Source organism: Cervus elaphus, chromosome 24, assembly GCF_910594005.1.
Source record: "Cervus elaphus chromosome 24, mCerEla1.1, whole genome shotgun sequence".
Classification (NCBI taxonomy): Eukaryota; Metazoa; Chordata; class Mammalia; order Artiodactyla; family Cervidae; genus Cervus; species Cervus elaphus.
The window spans coordinates 17708296-17722409 of record NC_057838.1 but is presented as its reverse complement, the minus strand read 5'-3'; the positions used below and the strand labels follow the sequence as shown (position 1 = coordinate 17722409).

The 14114-nt window shown below is 40.4% G+C and overlaps 1 long non-coding RNA gene across 1 annotated transcript in view; it reads left to right on the top strand.

Annotated features, from left to right (window-relative positions):
- The window catches only part of LOC122682993, a 34462-nt gene extending 33894 nt beyond the window's left edge, over positions 1-568 (top strand). The window contains exon 3 of the long non-coding RNA XR_006337589.1: positions 415-568. This is a non-coding gene — a long non-coding RNA (uncharacterized LOC122682993). The remainder of the gene's footprint in view (positions 1-414) is intronic.
- The last annotated feature ends 13546 nt before the right edge of the window (positions 569-14114 follow it).

Sequence of the window (14114 nt, the reverse complement as noted above, 5' to 3'; positions counted from 1 at the left end):
GACTCAGTGCACATGAGTTTGAGTAAACTCCAGGAGTTGGTGATGGACAGGGAGGCCTGGCATGCTGCAGTCGATGGTGTTGCAAAGAGTCAGACATGACTGACTGAACTGAACTGAATAGAACAATTGGTGAAATTTGGGTAATGTCTGTAGATTTGTTAATATTATATCAATGTAAATTTCATGATTTGAATACCTGTACTACAGTTGTATAAGATAATGTCTTATGTAAAGAAATTCACGAGGGCATATTTAATGATAAAATGATCATATGTCTGCATTGTGTTCCCGAATAGTTCAGAAAAAATTATCTATCAGTCTATCACGTGTTTATCTCTAGCTATCATCTATCATTTCTGTTATCTATTTACCTATCTAATTGTCTACCTATCATGTATCTGTATCTATCTCTAGAGAAAGACAAAGCTAATACAAAATTTGTGGGGAACTGTGAATGAACAGCTGACTCATTGGCAAAGACCCTGATGATGGGAAAGATTGAAGGCAGAAGGAGAAGATGGTGACAGAGGATGAGATGGTTGGATGGCATCACTGACTCGATGGACATGATCTTCGGCAAACTCTGGGAGCTGGTGAGAGACAGGGAAGCCTGGTGTGCAGCAGTCCACAGGATCGCAAAGAGTCGGCCGTAACTTGGCAACTGAACAGCAGCAAAAATGAGAGACATGTGAGAACTATTTGCACTATTTTTACAACTTTCAAATTATGCCCCCCCCCAAATTCTTAAAACTTTGGAGAACTGGAGGAGAAAATAAAAATACAGGCACATGTTTCTGTCAATCATTATTTTCTAGATTGAAAAATGTGGCCCTTCTTAGCCCCTAAAACCCACCATGTTTTATATGGGTCTTCTCACCACACATCTGACTTTTAATAATCTTTCTGCCTCAGATGTTTAGAACATGTTCTCCAGATTCAAGGTGTCTTTGGCTATTTTTTTTTTTTGACCCATGGAGGGATTTCTGATGATCCTGGATAGAATCAAGCCCTGATGAAAGAGAACTTCAGTGCAGTTTATGGGCCTGTTCTGGTCAACATATAAGTCTGTTGAAATGGCTTTTCTCATGAAGGGATGCTTTGATCCATTAGAACAATAATGATATTATTGTCACTCAACGATCCTTATTCCAAGAGCTCGAGCTATATATAAGTCAGAAGAATGCATTCATAAGAGTTGGAAAACACAGCTTTGTGAAATTGACAAGAAGACATTTTAGTATCAGAACAAGCACTCTTTCTCAAGAGCATTTCTTTGGGGTCAGGAAAATGGTAACTGGGTCTGCAGGACATTCACACCAGCACTTTTCCTTTTTAACATTTGCAACTCCACAGAGGCCAACATCTCTATTTTTGTTTCCCTTGGATCTGCTTGGTCTCTCAGACATCTGAGTGATTCCTTAGTAGTTACTCACCAACAAAGACTTACCATTCACCAGAGGACTTGAGAGCAAATTCCTCAGACCTGCAAACCATGGATGATTAGAACAGCCAGCATTTAGTAATTAAGCCATGAAATGAATGTGAACCTTGGAAAATTTGGAAGGTTATCACAGAATGTGCCCAGCGGCTGTCAAGCATGAAGGACATCTCTTCCAGGAGAAGCCCGTCCAGGAGAAGCCTGTCCATCTTCAGGATGTCCAGGGAACCCCTCTAGCTCTGGTGCAATTTTTCCCTAGCTGGGAATTTTCTAATATTTCTTAATAGCTAATATAAATCACAAAATTTCATAACGGTAGACAGGCCTTCTAGGGTTGATTTAATATGTATCATCCACCAATTTGCAGTACAACCTACTGGGTAAATCTACATACATTATTTTGATCAGTTTATGCAGCATAATGATAATGGCTTTTTCAAATTACTTGTTTTTCCTTTTTTTTGTGATAGATTTACTGCTCAGCATTGGGAGGGGGACTCAAGGACCCATAACTCTGGAGAAATATCAAAGCTTCACTCCTCATGATAAAACACGAAATTTCTCATGAGTCAAGAAAATGTTCTTTCACTCATTTATTCATTCATTTATTAATTTTTTGGCTGAGCCACACAGCTTGTAGGATCTCAGTTCTCCAACAAGGTATTGAACCCAGGCCACAGCAGTGAAAGCTCAGAATCCTAACCACTCGGCCACTAGGGAACTCCCAAGAAAATACACTTTATGTTTCCAGAGCTTGCATGATCACAGGACACCCATCAAAATATCTGTCTGTTCAGCACACTGACTAGCATTTGCTTCCTTAGCAACATTTCCTAACGGAGTCCCCATGTCAAGTGATGATCATTGTTTCCTTAGTGAAGAGTAATTTTTTTTCAGTCAAATTAATGGTCAGATTTTTCTAGATGGGTGCTCTTCTATCAACTTAGAAAACATGTACCAAAACTAAAGGAAAAATAAATGAAAATAACAGTATGGTAGGCTTTTTTCTAAGTTTTGACCAACCTAGACAGCATATTAAAAAGCAGAGACATTACTTTGCCAACAAAGTTCCATCTAGTCAAAGCTATGGGTTTTCCAGTAGTCATGTATGGATGTGAGAGTTGGGCTATAAAGAAAGCTAAGTGCCAAAGAATTGATGCTTTTGAGCTGTGGTGTTGGAGAAGACTCTTGAGATTCCCTTGGACTGCAAGGAGAGCCAACCAGTCCATCCTAAAGGAAATCAGTCTTGAATATTCATTGGAAGGACTGATGCTGAAGCTGAAATGCCAATCCTTTGGCTACCTGATGCGAAGAACTGACTCATTTGAAAAGACCCTGATGCTGGGCAAGTTTGAAGGTGGGAGTAGAAGGAGACAACAGAGGATGAGATGGTTGGATAGCATCACCGACTCAATGGACATGACTTTGAGCAAGCTCTGGGAGTTGGTGATAGACAGGGAAGCCTGGCGTGCTGCAGTCCATGGGTCACAAAGAGTCGGACATGACTGAGCGACCGAACTGAACTGAACTGAACTGAGACCTTTGTTTAACCTTGCCCAGGGACAGTGAATGAAAAGTAACCCACATTTATTCTGCTTTCCTCAAAAGTCCCTACGCAACAAATAGTCCCTACAGAGAGGAAAGCTGACACCCGAGAAGCTTTATTGTATCACCCAAAGGGAGGATTCCATGAATGGCAGAGCAAGAATTGGGCTCTGGTGTTTCTACTCCAAAGAAGGTCTGGCTTTGTTTGGTGGCTGACTTCATTGGTGTTGAGATTTAGAAAGTCAATGAGAGAGATGATGAAGGGGGCCAAGGCTGCTTCCTGTCCACTGGAAGTCACCCCCCGTGCTCTTGTAAGGACGGAGTGAGATGGTTTAGGGTCCGAGTGCCTAACACAGGGAGGGACCTAGGAGACGGCACGTTATCCTTAGTCGTTGAACCTTGGGGTCTTCATTCCCCTCTCTCTCTGGCCTGCACTTCTGTAAGCAAGTGTCTCTGTGGCCTCTTTTCCCTTTAATGCCCAAATGTCAGCCATGTGCCTTGTCATCCTGACTGACTGTGGAAAGTCTGGTCTGTTATTTCATCCCCTCTCCAAGTGTATCTGAGAATGCCAGGAGACTGTTTCCAGGTTTGACGATTTCCACATGGTTTTCACTTGTCAGTTTCACCAGCCATCTGTTTCATATCTCCTTCCTCAGTGCTGCTACGCCTTCACAATGGGGACCGGCATCTCTATTAATTTCCCGAAAGGACAGTTAAGGTCAAGGTTTGGGAACAAGAGCAGGATAGTACAATGCAGAAAATGTCATTGGATCCTGAGCAACTTTTTGGTCTCAGCCACACAGATCTTCTCTTTCCCTGATTTCGTATGCCACAGTGTATCTGGAGCCAACTTCACTGCTTTTTACAAAGGTATTTTGAAGACAGGCTCCCAGATTTCTGTTGGGCTCAGTAGAAGGGAAAGAGTTCTTACCTCCCTCAGTTTAAGATATCAACATTGGTGGGTGTTTTTCTTCCCCAGGATTTGTGAAGCTGAGAATGTTCACTTCCTTTAGAGGAAATATCCTTCTCCATCCTAAGGGTGTAAATTGGCCTCTGTGTCTAAAGCAGGCAATTCCAGCCCTCAACATTTCATTTCCTGTTTGGCTGATTCAAGCTAAAATAACACCATGGGGAGATACCAAACTATGATGATACTTTTCCCTAACCCTCCAGCATTTCATTCCTCCTGATGGGCCTTGGTCTCCCAATTTTTAAAAAGATGCCTTTCAACACACATTCATATTAAGAACAATCAGTTTTCTTGCAAAAGGAAATAGAATGTCTAAACAACATTTAGTAGCTTGGGCTGCATTGTCCTTCCCAAGGACAATGAGTAGATATTTGAATGACCTCTGCCTTACTCAGTGGTCTTGGTAAGCCCATCCTGCCCTTTCCAGTAGGACTGACGTGTTTATGAGTGGTGTGTGTGTGTATTTGTGTGTGTAAAGAAGAAACCACAAGGTTATAGAAAAAAGTAAATCCATCCAACTACTGCATTCTTTGACATCATGTTGATGCAATCTATCACAGAAACTGGCAGAATCTAAACACTGATTCATAGCTCTTGCTGGATTTAAAGGTCATTTAATTAGAGGCACCCTGTAATAAGGCTTGGGGGAGTGGTCTCCAAAGAGAGTGCACATACCCTAAAGACAAATTTCACATCTACTTCAAAAGCAAAAACTTTCAGCAATCCATCAAACGGCATTACAAGCATCAACAATTTCTGTTTCCTCCCCCATGGGCAACCCTACTGCCATGCCCTGTTGTTTGCCTTAAAGATAAAAGTGAAGACTGCATTTATACCTCTGAAAATTATTCAGGTCATAGTTTTGCTACAGAATAAGCTTTGCTGCCTTCACTGGGTGGGATCTATGTTTTAAGTTTGGAGATTAAAGAAGGAGGGGTAAAGAAGAACATGCTACTTCACTGAGTGATGCTTTTGTAGACACACGCTCTTATGTACCTTGAATCTCTGGGTGTTAGCCTCAAGGGCTGAGAGTAGAATTTAAAAGGTCTGGCGTATTCTGTCAAAGCACTCCCTCCATTAAAAGTCCCTTGGTTTAAGATTATTTTAGAGCAATGGGCATGGGCAATATCTTGGTATCTTTCAGTGGAGGAAAACATTAATAAAGAGAAAGAGGAGGCTTTTATACCTATAAAGAGTAATCTTGGCATCCTCCTTGCTTCATCCTGCAGTTCCCACGATGGTTCTCCTGAGGCCAACCAAGTCATTGACCAGATTAATCCCTGCAGTAGTGAATGCTGGATGCCTGTGGCTTGAATGGCGTTGGAAAGTGGGTAGGAGCTATAAATCAGTGGTTAAATATTGCTAGTTTCTGTGGTTTATTCTTCAAAATGGAGCCAGATAGTAGCAATTTGGAGGATTTCATTTCTTTAGTGACTAGGTATTTCCTTTCTCACACCTGCACTTCCAGGCTGTGCAGTGGTGTGTGACAGTCACTCCCACGCTTTGAACACTTGCAAAGTGACCTATCACTGTGACCAATGGAGGTTGCTTAATGGACCTTTTCTCACGGCTGATCTTTTCTCCTGGCAAAGGGGTCTTTCAAAAACCAAAACGAGAAAGAGAAAGGGAAGGAGGGAAAACATCATAGACATGAGTCAAACTCAGATAGTTGATTTGTGGCTGGTAGGAAATTCTGTGTTTCTCAGAAAGTGAGGAAGGGCAGGCAGGACCAGTTAGTTACATTTTCAATATATAAGTGAAAACGATGCTGCTGGTGGTGGTGTAGTCACTAGGTTGTGCCTGACTCTTGCGACCCCATGGGCTCTAGCCTTCCAGGATCCTCTGTCCATGGGAGTCTCCAGGCAGGAGCACTGGAGTGGATTGCCATTTCATTCTCCAGAAAACGATGCTAGCTCTTAGTGGTTAAGAAGCATAGATTTTCTTCTGACTTATTTCACTCTGTATGACAGTCTTTAGTCCATCCTCATCTCTACAAATGATCTAATTTCATTCCTTTTCCTGACTGAGTAACATTCCAGTGTCACTATGTACCACATCTTCTTTATCCATTCCTCTGTTGATGGACACTTAGGTTGCTTTCACGTCCTGGCTATTGTAAATAGTGCTACAATGAACATTGGGGTGCATGTGTCTTTCTGAAACAAATATCATACATTAATGCATATATGTGGAATCTAGAAAAACAGTATAGATGATCTTATTTGCAAAACGGAAATAGAGACACAGATGTAGAGAGCAAATATATGGACACCAAGGGGGGAAGTAGGGTGGGATGAATTGGGAATGACATATGTGCACTGCTGTGTATAAAATAGATGACTAATGAGAAGACCCTACTGTATAGCACAGGGAACTCCACTCAGTGCCTTGTGGTGGCTTAAAGGGGAAGGAAATCCACAAAAGAAGGGATATATGCATAATACAGCTGGCTCACCTTGCTATACAGAAGAAACTAACGCAACCTTGTAATGCAACTGTACTCCAATAAAAATTAATTTTAAGAAAAGATGAGGCCTAGATTCCAAAAGGTGTCTCTCCAAGGTATAGGTTTTTTGGAAGTAAAATTTTAAGGATCTTGAGGGGCATTTAACTCTTGAGTACATATCACCTCATTTCAAACTTTGAAGACTCCAGTATCGATTTATCTCTGCTGTAGAAATACCACTCTATAAATTATTCAAGTACAGACTCCAGTGTTAAATGTTTCATACAAAATAATTGCTTTAGTTCGCTGAAAATTTGAACACTTGGCTCTCTGGTCCAACTCCCTGGCATGTCTAACCAGGACACTCTCGCACACCTCCCAGCTAGTCTTCCTTTTTCTCCTCCTGCCCTTCTGTAGCGCATTGCATAAAGCAATCAGGACAACTTTAAAAAATGAGATTCTCATTAAGCTTAAAACGTTTCCAGGAAGTTGCATTACACTTGGAACAAACTCCAGTCTCCCCCCTGGGGCCCGAGTGACCCTTCCCAATGGAACTGGTCCTTCCTGCGGATCTTAATTGGTACCATGGTCTCCCCAGCTCACAATGTCCCTGGCCCGAAGGCTGCTAGCCCTCAGCCCCACTTTGCATCTCGTCTTCCTGCTTTATGCTGTTTATAGCAGTGATCCACACTTTAAAACACAGGATAGATTTGTTTACATGTTCATGTTTTGCTCCCTCAACCAGAGCTAAGCTCCCCACGGGCGCAGACTTTGCCTTACGCAGAGTCTAGGCTTTTTCACAGCACCTGTCACAAAGTCACCTGAATGATAGAACTGGTTTTCAGTGAGATTTCACATGCCCACTCTCACTGAGGGATAAGGGATGTTGACGAGGGGAAGAAATGCGTTTTGTCCTGAGTCACTGGCCTTCCCCTAGGCACAATCTCAATTCTTGCTCTTTGGTGAGCAGATGAAGGCATAGTCTGTGCTATTTAGGAGCTCCCATAGCCACTGAGCCACTGAGGTGAGGGCAGGAATAAGCTTGCACGCCAGCAGTACATGAGGAGAGAGAACTCTGGAGCACAGTGATGCATCTCTGCAAACAGAGCCCTTGACGGCGTCACTTTAATCTTCCTGTTAGTCCTGTATAGGGAAGGGCTTTGGGCTCAGAGTCACATATGGAATCAAGTTGGGTTCTTGCAACACAAAGGCCCCTGCATAGACTGGGCCTGTTTTCTCATCTGTGATCTAATAGAAAGAGCTAACATTTTTATTGCATCCTTACTGCATTGCAAACCCTATGTAAACATTGGTTTTAGTCACAAAATCGTGTCTGACTCTTGTGACCCCATGGACTGAGGCTGCCAGGCTCCTCTGTCCACAGGATTTCCCAGGCAAGAATACTGGAATGGGTTGCCATTTCCTCCTCCAGGGACTCTCCACTCCCCGCCTACCCCACCAGGGATTGAACCTGGGTCTCCTTCATTGCAGGCAGATTCTTTACCAATTGAGTCACCAGGGAAGCCGCCATGTAAACACTGGCAGGTATTATTGTGCTGGTTCTAATGAGCACTTCTTTTTTTTTTTTTTTAATTTTTTTATTAGTTGGAGGCTAATTACTTCACAACATTTCAGTGGGTTTTGTCATACATTGATATGAATCAGCCATAGATTTACACTTATTCCCCATCCCGATCCCCCCTCCCACCTCCCTCTCCACCCGATTCCTCTGGGTCTTCCCAGTGTACCAGGCCCGAGCACTTGTCTCATGCATCCCACCTGAGCTGGTGATCTGTTTCACCATAGATAGTATACATGCTATTCTTTTGAAACATCCCACCCTCACCTTCTCCCACAGAGTTCAAAAGTCTGTTCTGTATTTCTGTGTCTCTTTTTCTGTTTTGCATATAGGGTTATCGTTACCATCTTTCTAAATTCCATATATATGTGTTAGTATGCTGTAATGTTCTTTATCTTTCTGGCTTACTTCACTCTGTATAAGGGGCTCCAGTTTCATCCATCTCATTAGGACTGGTTCAAATGAATTCTTTTTGACGGCTGAGTAATATTCCATGGTGTATATGTACCACAGCTTCCTTATCCATTCATCTGCTGATGGGCATCTAGGTTGCTTCCATGTCCTGGCTATTATAAACAGTGCTGCAATGAACATTGGGGTGCACGTGTCTCTTTCAGATCTGGTTTCCTCAGTGTGTATGCCCAGAAGTGGGATTGCTGGGTCATATGGCAGTTCTATTTCCAGTTTTTTAAGAAATCTCCACACTGTTTTCCATAGTGGCTGTACTAGTTTGCATTCCCACCAACAGTGTAAGAGGGTTCCCTTTTCTCCACACCCTCTCCAGCATTTATTGCTTGTAGACTTTTGGATAGCAGCCATCCTGACTGGTGTGTAATGGTACCTCATTGTGGTTTTGATTTGCATTTCTCTAATAATGAGTGATGTTGAGCACCTTTTCATGTGTTTGTTAGCCATCTGTATGTCTTCTTTGGAGAAATGTCTGTTTAGTTCTCTGGCCCATTTTTTGATTGGGTCATTTATTTTTCTGGAATTGAGCTGCAGGAGTTGCTTGTATATTTTTGAGATTAATCCTTTGTCTGTTTCTTCATTTGCTATTATTTTCTCCCAATCTGACGGCTGTCTTTTCACCTTACTTATAGTTTCCTTTGTAGTGCAAAAGCTTTTAAGTTTCATTAGATCCCATTTGTTTAGTTTTGCTTTTATTTCCAATATTCTGGGAGGTGGGTCATAGAGGATCTTGCTGTGATTTATGTCGGAGAGTGTTTTGCCTATGTTCTCCTCTAGGAGTTTTATAGTTTCTGGTCTTACATTTAGATCTTTAATCCATTTTGAGTTTATTTTTGTGTATGGTGTTAGAAAGTGTTCTAGTTTCATTCTTTTACAAGTGGTTGACCAGTTTTCCCAGCACCACTTGTTAAAGAGGTTGTCTTTTTTCCATTGTATATCCTTGCCTCCTTTGTCAAAGATAAGGTGTCCATAGGTTCGTGGATTTATCTCTGGGCTTTCTATTCTGTTCCATTGGTCTATATTTCTGTCTTTGTGCCAGTACCACACTGTCTTGATGACTGTGGCTTTGTAGTAGAGTCTGAAGTCAGGCAGGTTGATTCTTCCAGTTCCATTCTTCTTTCTCAAGATTACTTTGGCTATTCGAGGTTTTTTGTATTTCCATACAAATTGTGAAATTCTTTGGTCTAGTTCTGTGAAAAATACCGTTGGTAGCTTGATAGGGATTGCATTGAATCTATAGATTGCTTTGGGTAGAATAGCCATTTTGACAATATTGATTCTTCCAATCCATGAACACGGTATGTTTCTCCATCTGTTTGTGTCCTCTTTGATTTCTTTCATCAGTGTTTTATAGTTTTCTATGTATAGGTCTTTTGTTTCTTTAGGTAGATATACTCCTAAGTATTTTGTTCTTTTTGTTGCAATGGTGAATGGTATTGTTTCCTTAATTTCTCTTTCTGTTTTTTCATTGTTAGTATATAGGAATGCAAGGGATTTCTGTGTGTTAATTTTATATCCTGCAACTTTACTATATTCATTGATTAGTTCTAGTAATTTTCTGGTAGAGTCTTTAGGGTTTTCTATATAGAGGATCATGTCATCTGCAAACAGAGTTTCACTTCTTCTTTTTCTATCTGGATTCCTTTTACTTCTTTTTCTGCTCTGATTGCTGTGGCCAAAACTTCCAACACTATGTTGAACAGTAGTGGTGAGAGTGGGCACCCTTGTCTTGTTCCTGATTTCAGGGGAAATGCTTTCAATTTTTCACCATTGAGGGTGATGCTTGCTGTGGGTTTGTCATATATAGCTTTTATTATGTTGAGGTATGATCCTTCTATTCCTGCTTTTTGGAGAGTTTTAATCATAAATGAGTGTTGAATTTTGTCAAAGGCTTTCTCTGCATCTATTGAGATAATCATATGGTTTTTATCTTTCAATTTGTTAATGTGGTGTATTACATTGATTGATTTGCGGATATTGAAGAATCCTTGCATTCCTGGGATAAAGCCCACTTGGTCGTGGTGTATGATTTTTTTAATATGTTGTTGGATTCTGTTTGCTAGAATTTTGTTAAGGATTTTTGCATCTATGTTCATCAGTGATATTGGCCTGTAGTTTTCTTTTTTTGTGGCATCTTCGTCTGATTTTGGAATTAGGGTGATGGTGGCCTCATAGAATGAGTTTGGAAGTTTACCTTCTTCTGCAATTTTCTGGAAGAGTTTGAGTAAGGTAGGTGTTAGCTCTTCTCTAAATTTTTGGTAGAATTCAGCTGTGAAGCCATCTGGTCCTGGGCTTTTGTTTGCTGGAAGATTTTTGATTACAGTTTCAATTTCCTTGCCTGTGATGGGTCTGTTAAGATCTTCTATTTCTTCCTGGTTCAGTTTTGGAAAGTTATACTTTTCTAAGAATTTGTCCATTTCATCCAAGTTGTCCATTTTATTGGCATAGAGCTGCTGGTAGTAGTCTCTTATGATCCTTTGTATTTCAGTGTTGTCTGTTGTGATCTCTCCATTTTCATTTCTAATTTTGTTAATTTGGTTCTTCTCTCTTTGTTTCTTAATGAGTCTTGCTAATGGTTTGTCAATTTTGTTTATTTTTTCAAAAAAACAGCTTTTAGCTTTGTTGATTTTTGCTATGGTCTCTTTAGTTTCTATTGCATTTATTTCTGCCTTAATTTTTAAGATTTCTTTCCTTCTGCTAACCCTGGGGTTCTTCATTTCTTCCTTCTCTAATTGCTTTAGGTGTAGAGTTAGGTTATTTATTTGGCTTTTTTCTTGTTTCTTGATGTAAGCCTGTAATGCTATGAACCTTCCCCTTAGCACTGCTTTTACAGTGTCCCATAGGTTTTGGGTTGTTGTGTTTTCATTTTCATTCATTTCTATACATATTTTGATTTCTTTTTTGATTTCTTCTATGATTTGTTGGTTATTCAGAAGCGTGTTATTTAGCCTCCAGGTGTTTGAATTTTTAACAATTTTTTTCCTGTAATTGAGATCTAATCTTACTGCACTGTGGTCAGAAAAGATGACTGGAATGATTTCAATTTTTTTGAATTTTCCAAGACTAGATTTATGGCCCAGGATGTGATCTATTCTGGAGAAGGTTCCGTGTGCACTTGAGAAAAAGGTGAAGTTGATTGTTTTGGGGTGCAATGTCCTATAGATATCAATTAGGTCTAGCTGGTCCATTGTGTCATTTAAAGTTTGTGTTTCCTTGTTAATTTTCTGTTTAGTTGATCTATCCATAGTTGTGAGTGGGGTATTAAAGTCTCCCACTATTATTGTGTTACTATTAATTTCCTCTTTCATACTCGTTAGCGTTTGCCATACATATTGCGGTGCTCCTATGTTGGGTGCATATATATTTATAATTGTTATATCTTCTTCTTGGATTGATCCTTTGATCATTATGTAGTGTCCTTCTTTGTCTCTTTTCACAGCTTTTATTTGAAAGTCTATTTTATCTGATATGAGTATTGCGACTCCTGCTTTCTTTTGGTCTCCATTTGCATGAAATATTTTTTTCCAGCCCTTCACTTTTAGTCTGTATGTGTCTCTTGTTTTGAGGTGGGTCTCTTGTAGACAGCATATATGGGGGTCTTGTTTTTGTATCCATTCAGCCAATCTTTGTCTTTTGGTTGGGGCATTCAACCCATTTACATTTAAGGTAATTATTGATAGGTGTGGTCCCGTTGCCATTTACTTTGTTGTTTTGGGTTCACGTTTATACAACCTTTCTGCATTTCCTGTCTAGAGAAGATCCTTTAGCATTTGTTGAAGAGCTGGTTTGGTGGTGCTGAATTCTCTCAGCTTTTGCTTATCTGTAAAGCTTTTGAGTTCTCCTTCATATCTGAATGAGATCCTTGCTGGATACAGTAATCTAGGTTGTAGGTTATTCTCTTTCATTACTTTCAGGACGTCCTGCCATTCCCTTCTGGCGTGGAGGGTTTCTATTGATAGGTCAGCTGTTATCCTTATGGGAATCCCTTTGTGTGTTATTTGTTGTTTTTCCCTTGCTGCTTTTAATATTTGTTCTTTGTGTTTGATCTTTGTTAGTTTGATTAATATGTGTCTTGGGGTGTTTCGCCTTGGGTTTATCCTGTTTGGGACTCTCTGGGTTTCTTGGACTTGAGTGGCTATTTCCTTCCCCATTTTAGGGAAGTTTTCAGCTATTATCTCCTCGAGTATTTTCTCATGGCCTTTCTTTTTGTCTTCTTCTTCTGGGACTCCTATGATTCGAATGTTGGGGCGTTTCACATTGTCCCAGAGGTCCCTGAGGTTGTCCTCATTTCTTTTGATCCTTTTTTCTTTTTTCCTCTCTGCTTCATTTATTTCCACCATTTTATCTTCTACCTCACTTATCCTATCTTCTGCCTCCGTTATTCTACTCTTGGTTCCCTCCAAAGTGTTTTTGATCTCATTCATTGCATTGTTCATTTTTAATTGACTCTTTTTTATTTCTTCTAGGTCTTTATTAAACAATTCTTGTATCTTTTCAATCTTTGTCTCCAGGCTATTTATCTGTAACTCCATTTTGTTTTCAAGATTTTGGATCATTTTTATTATCATTATTCTAAATTCTTTTTCAGGTAGATTCCCTATCTCCTCCTCTTTTGTTTGACTTGGTGGGCATTTTTCATGTTCCTTTACCTGTTGGGTATTTCTTTGCCTTTTCATCTTGTTTAGATTGCTGTGTCTGGAGTGGACTTTCTGTATTCTGGAGGTCTGTGGTTCCTTTTTATTGTGGAGGATTTACCCAGTGGGTGGGGTTAGACGATTGGCTTGTCAAGGTTTCCCGGTTAGGGAAGCTTGTGTCAGTGTACTGGTGCGTGGAACTTGATTTCTTCTTTTTGGAGAGCAATGGAGTGCCCAGTAATGAGTTTTGAGATGGGTCTATGTGTTAGGTGTGACCTTGGGCAGCCTGTATGTTGACATTCGGGGCTATGTTCCTGTGTTGCTGGAGAATTTGCGTGGTATGTCTTGCTCTAAAACTTATTGGCTCTTGGGTGGTGGTTGGTTTCAGTGTAGGTATGGAGGCTTTTGGACGGTCACTTATTACTTAAAGTTCCATGTAGTCAGGAGTTTTCTGGTGTTCTCAGGTTTTGGGCTTAAGTTTCCTGCCTCTGGATTTCAGTTTTATTCTTCCTGTAGTCTCAGGACTTCTCCAACTATACAGCACTGATAATAAAATTTCTAGGTTAATGGCGAAAAGATTCGCCCCCGTTAGGGACACCCAGAGAGGTTCACAGAGTTACATGAACAGGAGAAAAGGGAGGAGGGAGATAGAGATGAGCAGGAGGAGAAAAAGGGGGACTCAAGAGGAGAGAGACAGATCTACACAGCTGTCTGTTCCCAGAGTGTTCTCCGTATCTCAGACACCTACAAGGATTCACAGAATTGGATTGGGAAGAGAAGGGGAAAGGAGGAAATAGAGGTGTTCTGAGGTAGAAAACAGAGAGTCAAGATTGGGAGAGAATAATCTTCGGTTTAAAGATAGGGCTTCTCTTTTTTTTTTTTGTAAGGTTATAGTGTAGTGAAAATGAAAATGAAGAGTAGTAGAGGAGTACTAGAGGACTTTAAAAGAAATAAGAGAAAAAGAAAAATAGAAAATAAAAGAGAAAACGGAAAGAAAAAAAAAGAAAAAGAAAAAAAAGAAAAAAAAACAAAAA